At 36.9% G+C, this 7,465-nt stretch overlaps 1 non-coding gene across 1 annotated transcript; it reads right to left on the minus strand.

Moving 5' to 3' along the window:
- Positions 1-6,230: 6,230 nt before the first annotated feature.
- On the minus strand, positions 6,231-7,163 carry LOC142699772 (18S ribosomal RNA). The gene has a single exon (XR_012866360.1). It is a non-coding gene; the product is annotated as an 18S ribosomal RNA (ribosomal RNA).
- Between the last annotated feature and the right edge of the window lie 302 nt (positions 7,164-7,465).

The raw sequence follows: 7,465 nt of genomic DNA on the forward strand, positions 1-7,465 counted from the left end.
ATGGTAGTGCAATAACAATTAAAATAATAGCAGGTATAATAGTCCACACTATCTCAATCTCTTGGGCATCAATTGTGTTAGTGTTTGAAAGTTTAGTAGTCATTAAGGTAGAAATAATATATAATACTAAGGCACTAATAAGAAATACTGCTATTAGTGCGTGGTCATGAAAGTGTAGAAGTTCTTCCATAATAGGAGAAGATGCATCTTGAAAACCTAGTTGAAGTGGGTGGGCCATTAGAGGTATATGGGGATTTAACCCATTATTTTACCTTGACAAGGTAATGTTATAATTAACTAATACCTCAAAGAGAGTGACAGAGTGGTTATGTGTCTGGCTTGAAACCAGAATATAGGGGTTCAATTCCCTTCTTTCTTGTTTTATTTATTTGAGAAAAAGTGGCTTCTTCATATGTGTGGTGAAGAGGTGGATATCCATATAATCATTCTACATTTGTTGGTGCTATTTCAACAGACGAAAAGAGTCGTTTTGATGAGAAGGCTTCTCAAATAATAAATATTATAATAATTACAGCCACTAAAGAAATTAGAGAACCAATAGATGATACTGTATTTCAGAGTGTGTAGGCGTCAGGGTAATCAGAATATCGTCGTGGCATCCCCGCTAGGCCAAGAAAATGTTGTGGAAAAAAGGTTAAATTTACTCCAGCAAATATTACTCCAAAATGAATTTTAGTTCAAGAGTTGTGAAGAGTATATCCTGTAAATAAAGGAAATCAGTGAACAAATCCGGCTATAATAGCAAAAACTGCTCCTATAGATAAAACATAGTGAAAATGAGCAACTACATAATAAGTATCATGAAGAACAATGTCCAAGGAAGAATTGGCTAGTACAATTCCTGTAAGTCCGCCTACAGTAAATAAAAAAATGAACCCAAGGGCTCACAATATGGCAGCGTCTCATTTAATGATTCCGCCGTGCATTGTGGCCAGTCAACTAAAAACTTTAACTCCTGTAGGAATAGCAATAATTATTGTTGCGGAAGTAAAATATGCTCGAGTATCAACATTTAAGTCTGTTGTAAACATATGGTGAGCTCACACAATAAAGCCTAATAGTCCAATTGATATTATAGCTCAAACCATGCCTATATACCCGAAAGGCTCCTTTTTGCTAGAATAATAAGCTACTACGTGAGAAATAATTCCAAAGCCAGGGAGGATAAGAATATAGACTTCTGGGTGGCCAAAAAATCAGAATAGATGTTGATAAAGAACTGGGTCGCCTCCACCTGCGGGGTCAAAAAATGTTGTATTAAGATTACGGTCTGTCAGGAGTATGGTAATGCCGGCTGCTAAAACTGGTAGTGATAATAAAAGAAGAACTGCGGTGATTAACACAGACCAAACAAATAGAGGTGTTTGGTATTGAGTTATTGATGGAGGTTTTATATTAATGATAGTTGTGATAAAATTAATTGCGCCCAGAATTGAGGATACACCAGCTAAATGAAGTGAGAAGATAGTTAGGTCTACGGATGGCCCAGCATGGGCCAGGTTGCCTGCTAATGGAGGATAAACGGTTCAACCAGTTCCTGCTCCAGCTTCGACCCCAGCTGATGCTAAAAGAAGGAGGAAAGATGGGGGAAGGAGCCAAAAGCTCATATTATTTATACGGGGGAAAGCTATATCTGGAGCTCCAATTATCAAGGGTACTAGTCAGTTACCGAAGCCGCCGATTATGATGGGCATGACTATAAAGAAAATTATAATAAAGGCGTGGGCAGTAACAATAACATTATAAATTTGATCATCACCTAGTAGGGAGCCGGGTTGACTTAGTTCAGCTCGAATAAGAAGACTTAAAGCGGTCCCGACCATACCAGCTCACGCCCCAAATACTAGGTACAGGGTTCCAATGTCTTTATGATTAGTTGAAAATAGTCAACGGGTAATTATCACAGGTAAAGTGGCCGAAACAGGCGGCGGGTTGTAGCCCCGAGCATGAAGGTTTAAATCCCTCCTTTACCAGGCTCCGGGGTGTCACACGTCAGGTTGCAAACCTCAAGAAGCAGAAGAAGTTCTGCCGGGGCTTCTCCCGTTTTTAAAAACCGGGAGAAGTAGAATGAAGCTCACTGGATAGAGTATTTAGCTGTTAACTAAAAGTATTGTGGGATCAAGGCCCGTCATTCTAGAAGATTTTAGCTTAATTAAAGCGTCTGAGTTGCATTTAGAAGATGTGGATTAATATTCTACAAGTCTTACAGAAACTAGAAGATTTTAACTTCTATTAAGGGCTTTGAAGGCTCTTGGTTTTGATTATCCTAAGTTTCTTAAATAAGGATTATGATTATTGGGGAAATTGGGAGAATTATTAGGGAAAAAATAATTGGAGCTGCTATAATATTTTTTTGTTTATAAATTCAAGTAGAGGGGGTATTGGAGGTATTTGGGGCTAGTGTAAGAGATATAGTGTAAGTTAAGCGTAAGTAAAAAAATAGACTGAGGAGTGTTGATAATAAAATTATTAGTGCGAATACTGTTAAATCTTGTTTAACTATTTCTTGTGCAATAAATCATTTAGGTATAAACCCGGTTAGTGGGGGGAGACCACTTAGTGAGAGTAGCAAAAGTAGGGAGAGGGCAGTTAAGGTGGGGGCTTTAGATCAAGAGGTTGATAATTCAGAAATGTTTTTTGTGTTTAATGATAAAAAAGTTAAAAAGAGGGTTGATGTTAATAAAATATAGATGTAAAAGTTTGTTAAGGAAAGTTGAGGGGAGATTTTTAATACTGCCACTATTCAACCTAAGTGGGCAATTGAAGAGAATGCTAGAATTTTTCGAATTTGTATTTGGTTAATACCGCCTCAGCCCCCAATCATTGTTGATAAGAGGCCTAATAACAGCATGAGGTTAAGGTTAATGAAAGGTGCTAATTGAATTAGAAGTGCTATAGGGGCTAATTTTTGTCATGTTGATAAAATAAGTCCAGTTTTAAGTGAAATTCCTTGCAGGACCTCTGGTAATCAGAAGTGAAATGGGGCGACTCCGAGTTTTATAAGAATGGCGATAGATAATAAAATAGCTAAAGTATCATTAATATTAGAATTAATTGTTCATTCTCCTGTAATTCATGCATTTATTGTGCTAGAAAATAAAATTAGTGCTGATGCTGTTGCTTGTGTAAGAAAGTATTTTGTTGCGGCTTCAGTGGCTCGGGGGTGAGGAACAATTATTATTAGAGGAATAATTGCTATTGTATTGATTTCTAGTCCAATTCAGGCTAGCATTCAATGTTGACTTGAAAGAGTTAAAATTGTTCCAATAAATAGACTTATAAAGATAGTTGATAGGGCATATGGATTAATTAATAAAGGAGGGGGTTTAACCAACATATTTGGGGTATGGGCCCAAAAGCTTATTTAGCTGACTTTACTAGAAAGTGGTAAAATGGAATTATGGGGAGTTTTGATCTCCCAGTTATAGGTTCAATTCCTATTTTTCTAAAGAAATGAGGAGGTTTGAACTCCTATTATTCTCCCTATCAAGGAGATTCTTATCTTTCAGACACATTTCTATATAATTGGTGGTGTAAAAAATATTGAAATTGGGGTGGCAATGTGTCAGATTACTAGTGCCAATGTTAAGGGCAGAAAGTTTTTTCACACAAGGTGTATTAGCTGATCATAGCGAAATCGTGGATATGAGGCTCGAACTCACAAAAACATTATTGAAAGTAAAGTAACTTTAGTTATAATAGAGAGTGTGGAAATTAAAAAAATAAGGGTGGAGGAGCCCAAGAAAATAATAGAAGAGATAGTATTTATTATTAAAATATTTGCATATTCTGCTAAAAAAAATAATGCAAATGGGCCGCCTGCATATTCTACATTAAACCCAGAAACTAGTTCAGACTCCCCCTCGGTTAAGTCGAATGGTGCTCGATTAGTTTCAGCTAGAGTTGAAATAAATCATATTATTGCTAGGGGCCAAATTGGAAAAATTATTCAAATGGATTCTTGGGCAACATTAAGATTTTGTAGTGTAAAGTTGCTGGCTAAAAGAATTGCACATAAAAGAATAAGTGCTAATGTGACTTCATACGAGATAGTTTGTGCAACTGCTCGTAGTGCACCGATTAAAGCATATTTGGAATTTGATGATCATCCGGAGCCTAAAATAGAATAAACTGTGAGGCTTGACAGAGCTAAAATAAATAAGATGCTTAGATTTATATCTGAAAAAGAAATTGGCATGGGAATAGGGGTTCAGATAATTATGGCTAGGGATAAAGCTAAGGTGGGGGCTAATAAAAAAAGGGTTTGAGATGAAGTGGAGGGTCGAATGGGTTCTTTAATAAAAAGTTTTACCCCGTCAGCAATAGGTTGAAGAAGACCCGTGGGGCCTACTACATTAGGGCCTTTGCGGTGTTGCATATACCCTAAAACTTTTCGTTCAATTAGGGTAAAGAATGCAACTGCCAAAAGAATGGGGGCAATATAAAATAGTGGAAAAATTACATTTATTAGGTTCAAAGTTAGTGAGAGAATTTGAATCTCTATAGAAAGGGTTTAGATCTTTTGCAATGCCAGATTTTGCTACGCTAACTACTTTTATCTTAAGTTAAATGTTAGATTAATAATTTATTGAGTTTTTAACATAAATTAAATTATGGCTTGTATTAAACATAGGCCATGTTTTTTCGGTCCTTTCGTACTAGAATAAACTCTTTATAGATAGAAACTGACCTGGATTTCTCCGGTCTGAACTCAGATCACGTAGGGTTTTAATCGTTGAACAAACGAACCGTTAGTAGCGGCTGCACCACTGGGGTACCCTGATCCAACATCGAGGTCGTAAACCTACTTGTCGATATGGGCTCTTGAAGTAGATTGCGCTGTTATCCCTAGGGTAACTTGGTTCGTTGATCAAAAATATTGGGTCAATTGATGTCAATTTATTGATACATAAAGTTGTAGTTTTTTGTTTAGAAAGTATTTCTTTCAATGTGGAGGTTAATTTTTACTCCGCGGTCACCCCAACCTAAAACTAGTAATCAAATTGCTAAAAATAAATTTTATAATTCTGAAATTTGGATATTTATAGCAATTGTTATTTGTTTAAAGCTCCATAGGGTCTTCTCGTCTTATAAGTTCATCCCCGCTTCTTCACGGGGAGATTAGTTTCACTGATTAGAGAAAGGAGACAGTATAACCTTCGTGATGCCATTCATACTAGCCCTTATTTAAAGGGCAAGTGATTACGCTACCTTCGCACGGTTAGGATACCGCGGCCGTTGAATTATATCACTGGGCAGGCTGGACCTCTTATGTTAGTCAAGAGGCGATGTTTTTGGTAAACAGGCGGGGTTAATATTTGCCGAGTTCCTTCTTTTTCTTTTAATCTTTCTTGTAATGCTCTTGTGTTAGGTTAACATGAGATTTAGTTGAATTTTCTTGTTGGGTTACTACTTTATACTCAGGCATGTTAATTAGCAGTGGTGTGTCCTTTCTGATTTACATATGCATTGTTAGAGAAGGTCTTGTTCTTGTTACTAGTTTTAACATAAAAAATTCTATAAAAATATAGAAGTGCTCAGTACTATTAAAGGGTTAATATTTGATGAAGAAATTTAATAATAAAACAATTAAGCTTTGACGCTATTAAAAAGGTGGCTGCTTTTAGGCCTACTTGGTTATTAAATTATTTTAATTACCCATTAGTGAAGGTTGTATCCTGTTTCAAATAGGCTGTACCTTATTTGAATTACTCTAAAGTTAATATTGAGTTTTTAGGTGACAATAAACTTTTAGGCGGGACTAAAATCCTTTTCCTGAGCAACCAGCTATCACTAAGTTCGTTAGGTCTATCACCTCTACTTGAAGGTCTTCCCACTCTTTTGCGACAGAGACGGGTTTGCTCTTTGGGCTGCCTTGAAGTAGCTCACTTAGTTTCGGGGGGTCAAACTTAAGATCTTTTTGCTTGATTAGACTTGTTAAACCATGATGCAAAAGGTACAAGAGTTAGTCTTTACTTTATTGTGCTTAATAGCTATTTCATTTTTATTTCATTATTCCCTTGCGGTACTTTATATATAGCTCATAAGAATTTTTCAATCGCCTTTACTAAACTGTTAAAATGTTTTAATTAAATAAACGGAATTTTTAAGTGTCATTTGATTGGGTGTGGCTAGATTTTTAGCTCGAGGTGATTTGATTTTCACAAATAATTTCTCGGTGTAAGCGGGATACTTTCATTAAGTTACACTTCGTTTCCAAGCACACCTTCCGGTATACTTACCATGTTACGACTTACCTCTTCTATGTGGCGTAAGAGTTGTTAAAAACTATAGTTTAGCTGAGAAGAGGGTGACGGGCGGTGTGTACACACCCCAGTGCCAGATTAAAAAGAACTCTCTGTTATCTTTTTACTGCTAAATCCGCCTTCTGACTAGGTTTCATATGTAGTCTTTCGTATTTTCTATGTTAGAAAGTGTAGCCCATCTCTTCCCATTTTATTTGCTGCACCTTGACCTGACGTATTGGTGTAAAGACATTAAGCTCACTATATTTCGCTCACGGGGTAAGCTGACGACGGAGGTATACAGGCTGAATAACTAAAAATGGTGAGGTTAATCGGGGGTTATCGGTTGTAGGACAGGCTCCTCTAGGTGGATATGGGGTACCGTCAAGTCCTTTGGGTTTTAAGCTTTGCTCGTAGTTCCCGGGCGATTTGTGGTGTAGTTAAAAGTTTACGGCTAAGCATAGTAGGGTATCTAATCCTAGTTTGTTTCTTAGCTGTCGTGGGATCAAGTTATGTTAATTAAAATAACTTTCGTTTTGGATTTCTTAATAACAAGCGTGTTACAGCTTAATCTTAATTTAATTTTAATTTGTTAAAACTTTAATCACGCTTTACGCCGATAATAATCAATTTGAGCCACGTGGTGTAACCGCGGCGGCTGGCACCAGATTTGCCGGCTCTTTTTACTTTGACTGAGTCAAGCTTTCGCTCATACTCAATGTTAATTACTGCTGAGGGCCCTTGTGGGTGTGGCATAGCTAGGTGTCTTGGGTGTGTTTGTGCCTGATACCAGCTCCTTATCCCTAGTGGGGATTTAAGGGCGTTTTCACAGGGGTGTGGAGACTTGCATGTATATATTAAGTAAAAACTGATTTCAAGGCTAGGACCAAACCTTTGTGTCTAAAGGATTTTTTAAGATCCATCTTAGCATTTTCAGTGCTATGCTTTATTTAAGCTATTTAGACAAGATATAATTTAAATAGAATGCTAGCTTTGGGGGTTAGCTATGGGAGTTAGATTCTCTCTATCTTGAGCTTCAGGAGGAATTTACTCTTCAGTCTTTGGTTTACAAGACCAATGCTTTGGGATTAAGCTACAGAAGCAGCTTTTACTTGGGTTTGCACCAAGAGTTGCTGGGCCCTAAAGCCAGAGGAAGACTGTTTTCCTTTAAAAGCATAATAATGTTTACATGATATATA

This window comes from Rhinoderma darwinii, unplaced genomic scaffold (genome assembly GCF_050947455.1).
Source record: "Rhinoderma darwinii isolate aRhiDar2 unplaced genomic scaffold, aRhiDar2.hap1 Scaffold_164, whole genome shotgun sequence".
NCBI lineage: Eukaryota > Metazoa > Chordata > Amphibia > Anura > Rhinodermatidae > Rhinoderma > Rhinoderma darwinii.